The sequence below is a fragment of the Nilaparvata lugens genome, chromosome 8 (assembly GCF_014356525.2).
Source record: "Nilaparvata lugens isolate BPH chromosome 8, ASM1435652v1, whole genome shotgun sequence".
In the NCBI taxonomy this organism is placed as follows: domain Eukaryota; kingdom Metazoa; phylum Arthropoda; class Insecta; order Hemiptera; family Delphacidae; genus Nilaparvata; species Nilaparvata lugens.
The window spans coordinates 35,734,133-35,747,534 of NC_052511.1; the positions used below are offsets into that span (position 1 = coordinate 35,734,133).

A 13,402-nucleotide genomic window follows, 5' to 3' on the forward strand; every position below is an offset into this window, starting at 1 on the left:
CCTCCTCCACCTCCAGCGGCTTCGGCGTACTGCACCTTGCTTCATAATAGAAACTATCAAGATCGCACTGAATACCAATAGAGCGAGTTTGCGGCTTATCCAAAATATCAGAACACAAAGAATAGGACATGTTGGCTGTTCAAAGGTGAAACTGATAATGGCTTACATTTGTTGCAGTACACACCTTATATAACCTGCAGTGATGCACTCTATCAACAAATTACTGAACTTCTTTCACCATACTCGTGAGAGGTGTGTATTCCATCACACGATCGCTAATTAAAACGCAATACGCGGAAGTATTTGCAGGTACTGCACTTTTAAATTCCATTTCAATACGAACATCTGTCGATGATTTCAAATGACTTGGTTGGTGTGAACAATCTACAACAATCAGTGGTGTTGATTCACAAAATGTTTTAAAATCGATTTCTGTTCCGAGTTCACTATTGATTGAATGATTATAATACGAGGGTGCGAAATCCAAGAACATGCGGTATAAAACCTCCTTCTTACCTAGCAGATTTTCATATGGATAATACTCACTGTTCAAATATACTTTAACATTGTAAATACCGCAGCTATCGAAATTAGATATTGATTTATTTATTTTATTCTTACGATCAGTTTGAAATGCAATTATAACGTATTTTGGACTATCAAAACTCGATGTGGTACGAACCGCCCAAGAATGGTTAAGTGAATTTTGCAAATTTGGTAATTCACAAATTTCCCAATGGCGGAAACCTAATTTCAGTGGAGTGTCAGCATCGAGCAGTCTCAAAAATTTCAGTCTTACATGATCTTCTAAAGTTATGTAGGGCATGCGCCATTGCAGTTTTGTAATTTTCACACTAACGTTTGTTCCGCTTGAGACTCAACACAATTTAGATCTGTCGGTGACCTCAATAAGACGAGTTCCTGTTTCAAATTTAAAATTATTCTTTGAAAATCTTCAAAAAACGGGAGGATTAATTTCAGCGGAACACAGAAAGTGAATGTATTATCCGTTAGCTCATATCCTGCTCTGTCAAAACCAGCCAAGTGATATGTGTTTTTATCGAGAGTATTTTTCACCAATATAGCTTTAATTGTGGATGTTAATCCAATCAATCTTGATTTAGAAATTTGCTGACCTGCTAATTCATATCGTATTTCGTCAAAAAGGTTACCGATTACGTTACTGCTTAATTTATAGCCTGCTGCAACTGGTGTATCGGCTGGGTCTTTTCCCGGTTTTGTACAGTTAACTGTTCCCTCAATCAATATGAATGATTTACAAGGTAAAGAATAGACATCTAAAGAATTTATGCCAATACGTGCCTCGTCAGAGTTTTTTATTTCCTGTCCCGAATAAACTGTATGAGTGTGAAATTGGAATTTAGTAATATCATTATAAAACTGAAGGTCTGTCTCCACATCCAGTATTTCACTAATTGCCGCCGCTCCCCCGCCTAACATGTCGCCAATCGACTATAAAACCCAACTTTTCTAATATTCTCGCGCTTTTAGCCGACAAAGCACGTTTGTTTTTAGGTGTTGTCGCTATCGCGTTCCTTTCTCTAATGACTTGATTGGTCTTATTCGAACGTGGGTTGAAAATAAGATAACCCATTACTTTTCACGTATGTGCAACCTAATTGTAATTGTATCTCCGCGGAAATCAATAAACGATCCGTTCTGGTCCGTTACCTTTACATTAATAGTTTGAATTCGATGCGTATTCAAAGGTACATAAATAATCGGTGATGGTACTTCGTTTATTAAATAACCGCTAGGAACCTTTGGTAAAAATTCGTAGATTACATGTTTTTGTTTTCCCTCAGAGTAACTGCCGCAAGCTAAATTACACTCAACAAGAATACTGTCAACGCTTGTTATGTTAACCAAATGTTTGGAATAATGCCATTTATTTGGCTGCAAAACAACATTATCAAAACCAAGTATCTTAGCAATCGAATCAGAACGTGTTAAATCAATGGCTTTATCAGAATGAATTTCAATCTTCATAGTATTTACGTTTGCACGTATAATAAGTTTATTCTTCTTGTCATCAATATTCAATTTATTCTTTAAAGATTTTATAATATCCTCAACTTCATATGCACCAGTATCCAACTCGATTAATCTATCACCATATTTGAAGCTGGAATTTGTTCCTTTGTTAATGTTTGCAATACTATTGTAACTGGAAAAATTAATCAATCCAATTTCCCATTCACGATTTTTATCCAATTCTATAACTTCTTGTAAATGTTCATAGAGATCACTTGTGTTAGATCGTAATGTAATAACCACCATCTTGTGTGTTCACCACAATCACTTAATTACAACTGATTTGCAAGAAACAATAATGTAAGATGACCACAAAAATCGCTATTTAATGGTTGCATATGCTCTACATTATAAAATATATTTACTCCATTTTCTTTTTTCCAATATTTGTCCAATTCGTATGGAGGTTGTAAATTTCCAATTGGATCAAAATACCAAACATTAGAACCAATTTTCTTATATGCTACCCAGTGTGTACCATCCTCGCTTTCCCTTGCTAAATTCACAATGGCATTCTCGTTTTTTAGAATTTTTTTGGGTAATGCATCTAGCATATATATACCTCTTAACCGAATCTGTAATAATTTCGACCAATCAATCAAATCATAATTACTCAATTCTCCTTCAATATTCATGTCTTCTTCTTCTTCTTCTTCCTACTCTTCTTCGTTGTTGTTCTACGTTTCTTAACTTGAGGGAATAAACTCACTCCATATGATGCTGGCGGGGGTGGGGGTAGAAGTCTACCACCACTTTTAGGAAAAGGCTTCAAAAAATATCCTTTTCCTGCAATATGCTTTTTCAACTGAGCTATAGCTTTGCGTCTAATATCGTTACTATAACTTCTCCTCTCCCCCTTCTTCTTCTTCTTCTTTCTCAAAGTCCCACCAAACGCCGCTTTAGCTTTCATAACGTTTGTAACAAGATAGCTAAGTGCTTTCTCGGCAAGGGGTGTTTGAGGATTTTTGAAAATGTCCCATGCAGCGTTCGCTAGAGCCCTGTCAGCTACCGCTCGAGTTTTATTATCACTATTTTGAGTATAGGCTATATCGTGGGCCTTGCAAGCTTTATCTAACGAATTTATGCCTTGATCACCTCTCTTTAACCTTTCATTAACCTTGGTGCCCGGGCCACACCACTCGTATCCGGGAATATGATATTCTTCTCCAAGGTTATCAATTACCTTATTTAGAATAGTTGATGTTACATTACCTGCCAAACCTTTAAAAACTCTCGCCGCTGAACTCAAGATTCCTTTACCCCGTTTCCTCGAACTCTGCTTTTTTCTCCTGCATACCATTTTTCATTACCTTTCAACTCAATGGTTGAACATTAACTGAGGTTATGGTACACCAACTTGAATTGGATAAAAATCGAGTTGGAAATGAATTCACACCACAATCAACCATAGTGAAAAATGTCTAGACTGAAACGTTCACTCTCTCACACTCAACTCAAGATTTTATGTTTTCGGCGCCAATATAAAGTCTTTATATTTGACCAAATCCATTTTTTCTGTAATAATTTGCACTACCTGATGTTCGTTAAGCCCATGATCCTTTGCCTCAATCCAATTCATATGGAAAGAAACTTCGGCATATTTTGATACTATATCATACGCCATTTTGTGGATAAATAGACTTAGGTACTCAATGAAGGGCGCCGAACATTGCAGTCTCATGACAGCACCCTCTTCCGAATTTTTAATTGCCTCAGCTATTTCATCACGAACACTTTTCACAGCGTCTGCCATCTCGTTTTTCTTAATAAAATCTTCAATATCATTTTTAGTTGCATACTTTTCTGCAATTTGATTAATCAGAATAGCAATAGCATCTTTTGTAATAAACTGCTCAATACCCTCCATAATATTAGCTTTTATTGCACCCGCCATTTCAGATAATCGTTTTTCAAACTCTTCCTTTGTTAATGAAGAACTAATCAATTTCTGCAAAGTAGATTCTAAATATTGCTTATCAATTCCCGATGGGTGAGTTTCATTTACTTTAGTAAAAATTTCTGTACTAAGTTGTTTCAATTTAGTATTGAGATAGTTTCTGTCCAGCACCTCCAAATTCTTAATTTTATCTGATACGGCTTTTAATTTTTCATCTAAATAAGCCTTATCAACTTTATCGTTGTTAATACTGAGCAACTGAGATGAAAAGCTGTCTGTTAAAGTTTTCACTTCCCCTAAAGCACTCTCTAGAGTTTGAGTTCTCTCTCCAATAGCTTTATCGATATTACACTGAAATTTTGTAAGGTGCTTAGAATATGTTCTCTTTCAATTATGCTCACTCCAATATTCTTTGTATTTTCCGAAACGAGTTTGGTTATTTGCGAATCTAAATAAAATTTCACAGCTTCGCTGATTCCTTGCTGATTTATCGATTCGATTATCTTCTGTGTTATCGAGTCAATATCACACGTAAGACTAGCTCCGCTAGGTGTATCAATTCGTCCGAATCGATGTAGAGTCATCGTGACACTAAACAATTAATTTTGCTTCTTTTAGCTCTTCAATTATACTTGCAATTTCCACATCATGCCCAGTGTTCCCACTAGCTTTTGAGGAATAGAGTAAATTTAATCTTTCCACTAATTCGTCAAAATTATCAAAGTATTGATAAATTCTATCATGAGAATTATTTTTTGCAAATTTCAATAAACCCCAACCCTTCTTTTTACTAATTTTTTTACTGGGAAATAACTTTTGAATCAATTGCGATTTAATTCCCTGATTTCGTTTAACATAGCCTCTTCGATCTAAATGTATACCTGTAAGTGTTAAGATTTTTTTATACTTATCCAGATCTCTCTCATTATAAAGATTTGAGTTTGGTCTCGCACTGAATAACAACTCAAGTAGACCGTGTGTTAATCGAAATCTTTCACTATCAATATCTATATAACCATCAACAAATATTACTTGCTGATTACCAATATAATACACGTCATCTTTAGAATTATATGAAATTCCATAACTGATTGAATTATTCTGTTTTTCCGCATGAAACGTTTTTAGATATTGTGACAGCACATTGTCGTTTCTGCTAGAACCAAGTAAACTGTTTTCAAATTTAGTCGAGCTTAAAAAATTGTCTGCTGAACTCTCATAACTCTGTTCATCTCCCTCCTCATTATCATCAATTTCCATACTCTCCTCTTTTACCTGTTCCTTTTTTGGTTTTACATCAGAGTGTGAGAATTTGTTTTTTCCCAGTTCAATTATGGGCTCTATTAACGGAGAGAGCGTTTTCCTATTATATTCCTCCGATCGCTTTTCAAAATTGACTAAGCTTTTATGCTTCTCTCTAATTACTTTTCTCAATTTCTTAATCTTTTCGATTAAACCAACCTCCTTTCTATTCAGCTTCCTGCCGTATGACAACATGACTGCACAAAGAATTAATCTCTACTGAACGGTAAGAAACGTATCGAGCGAATCTCGGTACTTCCCGCTATTAATTCCACACTCGGTCATAATAGTTAGAAAATTATGAGGTTTACGATTCCAAACTGTATGACAAAGTTTAACGAAATCTTTATAAGGAATATCTGCTCCAACATGATCTCTGTGAATTAATTTCAGACTCAATAAATCTACCTTGAAGATTATAATCATATTTGCGTTGTCCCTAGTGAAATGTTTCTGTGTGGCCCCATAACTCTGAATTAAATATGCAGTGTCAATATTACGATGTCGACCCATGGTAAAATATTCTCTTATTTGAGGCACGTGATTAAGTTGGAAGTCATCGAAAATGACAAGAGAATATTGTTGAATTTTGTTGGGGTGAGCTATAGATTCCGAATTGCTGTTTATATGAAATTCAATACCCTTCATTTTTGAAAAGACTTTTCTCAAAAACAAGTACTTATCTTGATACTCGCTCTTCGTGTGCAAGTATATAGTTTTAAATCTCAACCCATTCTTTGAAAAAATTAAATTAAATAGTAAATTGGTCTTGCCACAACCTGAAGAGCCTATTATAAGGATCCTTGCATTATGTGGTAATAACTTACCATTTTTACACCATGTTGGCATTTCTTTCTCTCTTATAACATTGTCGAAATTTACTATCGGAATCATGTTAGTCACGTGTACAGCATGCGATCTGATAAGGAACTGATAAGTTATCAAGGAGGAAGAGATTGTGGGCTAGACACCATAGCTTATCACATCGGGATGCAAGCGCTCTCCCCTTTCAATGCACTGATAGAAGTTTCTCACCCGCACCCTCTTCACGAGAACGCTTGAGCCTTAGCAAATAAAACTTCAGATTAAAATGAAACTGAGAAGCATTTTTTGATAGAGACGTATTATATTTACACCAAATCTTTGTCATATTTTTACACTGAATGGAATGTATTTGCAATAGATTAACAATAGATTATTTACAATAAATGTACGTGATATTTACAATAGATTATTTACAATAAATTTACATGATATTTACAAAAGATTATTTTTCATCTAATAGTTGATCCTTACTAATATAACTAGGAGTTGAAAACCCAATCCATTTCACAAGCAGTCCTTTTTTATCTCGTTTTAATATTTTTTCAATCAAATACACTTGTCTCTCCGATTCATTTAATTGTGTTTTTTTAATTTCTTCTGCATAAAACCTGCCACTAATTACTTCTCCGTTTAGATCTCGCAAGCTATACGTTACAGGTTGAGAAGGAAATATAGAATGAATTACAAAATACTCTGCGCTCCAGTTTATGTTATAAGATTTATCGAAAAGAACCCTTTTCTTTGAGATTCGTACAACATCTCCTAGCTTAAATTTCGGTTTTGAATTTTTCAATTTATATCGTCTATTGAATGCAGAATTCAATGACATTAAAACATGATTACGATCTTTTTTCGTCACATCTTTAGGTTTCATTCTAATGGATGAATGCATTGTTGCATTATAATCTCGAACTAATCTGTCTAGTTGTGATGACCAGTTTTTGGTTCCATGTTCAGTTAAATATCTATAAATTTTTGCTTTAAGTGTTCTATTAAACCTTTCAACTATGGAGGCTTTCTTATCAGTAAAAACATGATAATGTTTAATACTATATCTATCTAATAATGCTTTAACTTTTAAATTAAAGAATTCTGTTCCTTGATCTGTTTGGAACAGCTTAACTCCTTTATTTTTAGAAATAATTGGCTCGAGAGCGTTAAATACAGATTGGCTTGTCTTGTCTTTTAATGGTACACAATATGCAAATTTTGAAAAACAATTAATAACAGCTAAGATATATTTGTAACCCTTATTAAAACGTGATAAACTTGTCATCTCAATGAGATCGGCTTGAAGCAAGTCTTTTTCACTTTTCAACTCATATTTGCGAGTGGGATAGTTCACACGCGGCACGCTATGAAGCTCTAAAGCTAACTTAGATCTAATAATATTCATGATATTTACAACAGTCAAATCAAAATCAGTGGTGTTGGATGGTTGTCATGGCACATACTGATCAATCATTTAGAGTGTTGAGACTATAATGACCGAAAGGGAGAGTATCAACACCATTCTCAGCAATATACCTCTTATCATCATAAGGGCTCAAACAGATTTTTGCGCATTCAACCTGGTACATGGTGTGATTATACGATCTTAACATATTAAATTTTTCTACATGTTCACTACGTTCAAACAATGATTTCATATATAAATTAAAATTAAGCTTTCTACATTTTACTCCGCTCTGTACACCCTTTGCTATACATTTATTTACAAGTTCTTCATTCTCGTTACAAACTAAATATGAGTAAAGTTTGGATCTAAGTCCGAGAAATCTATGGACAGGCTTTGACCCGGTCTCATCCTTGAACTTTCCTACAACTTTATTCCTCTCCATGGAAAAGCAAGGGTGGGAAGGTGGATAGTTAGAAGTATCGAAAAGGGTCAAATTTTCTCTAATCAACTGATACACATCTTCGACTTTAAGGTTAAGAAGAAAACTGTCGGTGTCAGTCATGCACAATTCTATACGATCCCACGGTATAATTTTTTGTAATTTACAATAGAAAAAATCGTACATATGGAATTTACTCAACTCCAGTACACTGAAGCCGGAATAGACAGGCTTGTTCATTTTAAGTTCCAACTTACGAGAGAAAACCGCGATCACGTTCGGACTAATTATTTGCCAGCGTTTACATAGCGGGTTTGAAATGTACTTATCTAACCGTTTTTCATCCGTGATAATTTTAACATTCATTTGCTTACGACTACTCTGTATCGTTTTACCAAAAATTAAGTTACAACAGGCCTTAAAGAAGGATATTTCAAATTTATTTTTCGCGTTCTGTCTATTCCGGATATTAAAGTCGATGTAGCTTTTCAGCCAGGGAGATTGGGAAAAGCTAATGACGCGATGCACTTTCAATAATTTCAAACCGAGCTGGAGGTAGAGCTTTAAATTGATATAGTGAACAATGTACTTTTCACGGTCGAAAAGTGTGTTCATGAGCTTTTTGGTTCCAGTTTGACCGTTCTCATTTGTTTGGTAGTTCGACAGCAATTCGCGCGGGGGCGTTTGGTGGAGAGGGGCGAGGGGGAAGCTCGCATGCTTATCATGCAACTCTTGGGGGTACTTGAGATCGCATTCTATTATATACCCGGTTTCTGAATTGCTGTCCAAATTCGCGAAATCAAGGCTGGAAATTTCTTCCTCTGAGAGGAATTTGAAATTTCCAACAGGCAAGCTTCGGCTCATAGCTTCCGAGTATAAACTGTTTGCATCGATATAAAGCAGATAATTAGACGGTTTTGAAGGATCGTATGTTTCGGGTAGATGTTTGTTATTCGCCTCACAATAACGTTTACCGATAAATGAGACCCCGCCTCTCATTCCCGCCTCAAACATAAGATGCATGTCCGGATGTGTTAGTAATTCCAGTTCGACTTTAGTGTGTTTCAGCATGCAATTCCAGGTGAAGTGGGCAAGGGAAACAAAATGGGTCACATCGAGGCCATATGAGCTAAAAAGCGTAGACCTCATGGATTCAAAAACTACCGCTAATAGCATTACGTCCAAACATAAATAAAAATCGTGATATTCACCCAGATTTTTCAGCTTGAATGTTGAGAACACTCTTTGCGCATGCTCATATTCTTCGCGAGACAAAGGTGTATCAGTTAAGTCGTTATGAAAACATTCAATGGGGGGAAGCGATGTTTCCGCGAATTTTTCGGGACAGCTCATGTACGAGTAGGGATATACTCCTTTCTTCAACAAGAGCTGTCTGTGTTCGCGAGGTGGATCATCAAACACCGAAAATAATCGTTCGAACTTCTTTTCCATATCTGTACTCTCTACCAAATTACGCACCAATACTTCCAAGGATTCAGACATAAACTTGTAGGAATCTAAAAATTTAATTTTGCCTACTGAAAGTGTCAAAAATCTCTCTGACGTATTTGCGATGCAGGAAATTTCTTTTTTACATTTACCGAGCGATTTTAGAATAAAATGCGAATCAAAACCGGAGAAATTATGAAAATAACACGATATGTACTCCGGAGTACGAGCTGTTAAATTACAAGAAACATGTGCCGCACACAAGTAATTACCGGTTTCATGCGCGTGGTGACGACATTTAATATCGCTGTCTAAAAACGGTTCAGCACAAAGCCCGCAGTTTACTGAATTTTGAAATTCACGCTCTTGACTCTCGGATAAAGCTTGCATCGGAATTTCTCGTTTCATATCCTCATACAAAATGTCACCGAGATCTGTAATTTCCTGAAGAAATTTCTCCATGATTTTTTCGTCTAAACTACTCGATCTATGGAGTACAGGTCCGTGAGCGATTTCGCCGTTAACATCGATAACAACGAAACAATACCCGCAGGGAATATGTCGCGCCGTTTTCTTTGTGTAACTACGAGTAATTTCATCAGAATCGGAATCATCATCATCATCATTATCGATATTAACAACGTATGTTTCTAAATCCGCGTAAATGGTGTACTTTTTCTTCAACGTCGCGCCTAGTTTCTTGAATTTAATTGTCTCTCCGCGTTTAGGATATGAAACGCGCTGAGATTCAAACTTGGAACAAAGTTCCACATGTTTCAACAAATTTGCTTTACCATCACAATTCTTAGATTTGTTCGATGTGAACCGGTGAAAACAGAAATTACAAACATGTACTTGACCGTGGGATTTTGAAAGGTGGGAGAGAAGACGAGATAGCCCGTTTTTCCCGTTCGCGGTATTTACTAAACAGAAATGAGTTTTTCCTGCATCGCCTTTTAGCATTAAAAGATTAATTTGGTGTTTACGCGTGCGGAAAATGCTTGTACGGAAGGGGAAAAACTTTTTGTTGTCGTATGCGATGACGTGAATTGCAATGTCCGGATTGAGTATTTCAAATTTCTTAATATCGCGTGTCGTCACCGGGAAATTTACACCTCGCGTATTAAGTGTGTGAGCAAACTTGCTCAAATACTTTACACTTAAGTTCGAGTTCCTTGGCTTCTGATGGAAATACGCGAGCACTGACCATAAAAAGCATTTTTCGTCAGAGAGATTTTTCACATTTATAATACAATTTTTGTTTTTCAAAAACTGGGGTGTCTGAATGAAACTGGATGTGTATATAGGATTAAATTTAATCACGTTCACATCCAGTGATTCAATTTTCTTTAGCACCCATCCACTCCCATATCTTACAAAATTTTCAAAAGATGAGAGAATTTTTCTCACGGCTAACATGAAATGCTCATTAAACTCTTCATAGTTCTCAAGCACATTTAGTGCTATGTTGGAGTAACTATGTAGATTTATTAGAGATGAGACAGAGTCACCAACCTGCTTGTCATCCATCACCACTAATTTATACAGCAAAACGTTGAGGACGATGAACCATTTAACATTGCCATCATAGCGTGCGGCATGTTCCCTAATTATATCGAAAACTCGACGTTTCGAGCTCTCGAGCACGCTGGTGATGTCGATATCCTCCTCATCGAGGCTGATGCGATGACGGACTGCTGCGGAATTGATCCCACGAAGTCTGCGTTCCCTCGGCATGATACTGAAAAAACAAAAGAATAATGATCAGGATGGCATAGCCAATTAATAGTATGTGTAAAGGAATGTAATTCACAATCAGTTGTGAATTGGCATTCACGATGTTATCACAAGGACAGATAATGTTACATGAAAGATTGAGATTATTAACATTCGATAAAAAATGGACAAAAACTAGTCAGAATTTGTCGGCAGAAAATATGGCGAAAGACGGTTTTGTATTCGCAAGTGAACCGGATATTGTGCGCTGCGTATTTTGTTCAGTTTGTATAGGAGATTGGGAGCAAAATGATGTTGTAGCCAACGAACATGCAAAGTTTAGCCCGAACTGTAGAAGGAAAGGAAATATAACAATTGAAGAGGAGAATTACGATAATAATATTCTACGATTATATGAAGAAAGATATTTATCATTTACTAATATGCCAGAAGATTCATCCGTCCAAGGAGAGTACTTTGAAAAACTACCTCCACACCATCTACATTGTGACTTTTGTAAATCATTACGCAATAAAGCAGAGTATTTTGCGAGAAATGGTTATTTCTTACATAAAAATCCATTATATCTGCAATGTGTCTATTGTAAATATATTATCGGTGAACCAACTGAAAAAGTAATTCATTTACCGTTTTGTTTATACGATGAGTGTGAGAAAGAAGAGCGGGGCTTGGATGTTCCGGATATATCATATTCTAAAGATAAATCGCATGCATGCAGTATATTGTAGAAGGTTTTTTCTCCTCGGAGGAGAAAACCTGTCCTCGGAGGAGAAAAATAGTCATCGGAGGAGAAAACCTCTCCTCGGAGGACTATTTTCCTCCTCAGAGGATAAAATCAAAGTAAAACTGTACTTACATGTAGTGCTTGATGGTGCGTGAATCTCCTCGAGTGTAGATAGCAGGCTACAGGTGTAGATAGCAGGATACAGGTGTAGATGATTATGCTATGATTGATTCCTCTCAGGTGACCACCCTATGATTCCTCTCAGCTGTGTTGTCTCGACGAGAGCTCAACTGGTTATGAGGTTCGGAACTCGAGTTGAGAGGTGAGAAAATGCTGTGAAAACAATGAAATATTTAATAACTGAATCGAGAAATGCTATTCCTCTATGTTGTGAAATATTTAATAACTGAATCGAGAATGCTATTCCTCTATGGGTTGAAATATTTATTAGAAATAGAGTGCTATAAAGTACAATAAATTATCGGTAGAGTGTGCTTTTCATAATAATAATAATAAGCTAGAGCAAGGTAATCTGTTGGTAGTCATCTTGTCTTTGCTGATACAACATCAAGCTAGTGTACTGAGATGGATAATGTGTTTGGTGTGGAGAACAAGTCTTCAGATTCGAGCGTTCAATTCATTATAGATAGACATTTTAATCAATTAAGTGAATACCATTCTGTTCCTTTAGAAAAAATGAGATATCAATATAAATTAAGTGAACTCTTGGACACGCACCTAGATATATTGGCACAGTTAGCAGAAAAAGGATGGACAAATCTACAATATTTAACTTTTGTGAGAGATTATGAAAAATTAGGTTCTTGCTTCCATGTTGAAGGATCTAACATTGATTTGAATTATAAAATTAGAATCATGGGTTTTATTGGGGCGTAGAATAAATTCTAGCAGGTGAAGTCTCATGCTGAGTTCTAGACGAGATTTTTTTTTTTCGTCTTCTAACACATGGATGCTATTCGAAAAATGATCGTGTGTGGGATACTTACAATCTGATAACGATCTGGGAGCACGTGTTGTTGGGGAGAAATTCGAATTTTTTTTTTCGCCTTGTACCACGCTCTCGCTCGCACGTGCCTGGAACAGAGAGAGAAACGTATGCTATATAAACAGAAGTGATGAGAGGAAAATGTAGGGAGAGGAAAATGATGAGAGGAAGAAGCAGATGAAGAGGAAGTTGGTGTTTGGGGCACGACCCTGAGGTTGGCGGGGGAGAGGAGGAGGAGTCAATCTGCTCACAAACAAAGGTCAGTTTCAACAAATATTATTAACTTGTATGTGTACAGATTTTTTTATAAAACAATCGATCATTGGAAAAAAAAAATCTGTACACATACAAGTCTTTGATTATTATTATTTGATAGCAAAGAATTATTGTTTAAAGTAATCACTCATGCATAAATTATTTGATCTGAATATTATTTGAACTGATTAGAGATACAATTGGATTACAAGATATTAGTGTTAAAAGTAATCGCTCATGCATAAATTATTTGATAGCAAGGAAATATTATTTGAACTGATTAGAGATACAATTGAATTACAAGATATTAGTGT

General features: G+C 35.9%; 1 protein-coding gene and 1 long non-coding RNA gene across 2 annotated transcripts in view; one reads left to right on the top strand and one right to left on the bottom strand.

The window, feature by feature from the left end:
• LOC111055944 overlaps positions 1 to 13,402 on the top strand; it is an 86,727-nt gene that overhangs the window by 9,371 nt on the left and 63,954 nt on the right. The gene's annotated exons all lie outside the window — the stretch shown is intronic.
• On the bottom strand, positions 10,652 to 12,853 carry LOC120352718. The gene is made up of 3 exons (XR_005572069.1): positions 12,835 to 12,853; positions 11,960 to 12,160; positions 10,652 to 11,107 (listed from the first exon to the last, which is right to left on the bottom strand). It is a non-coding gene; the product is annotated as an uncharacterized LOC120352718 (long non-coding RNA).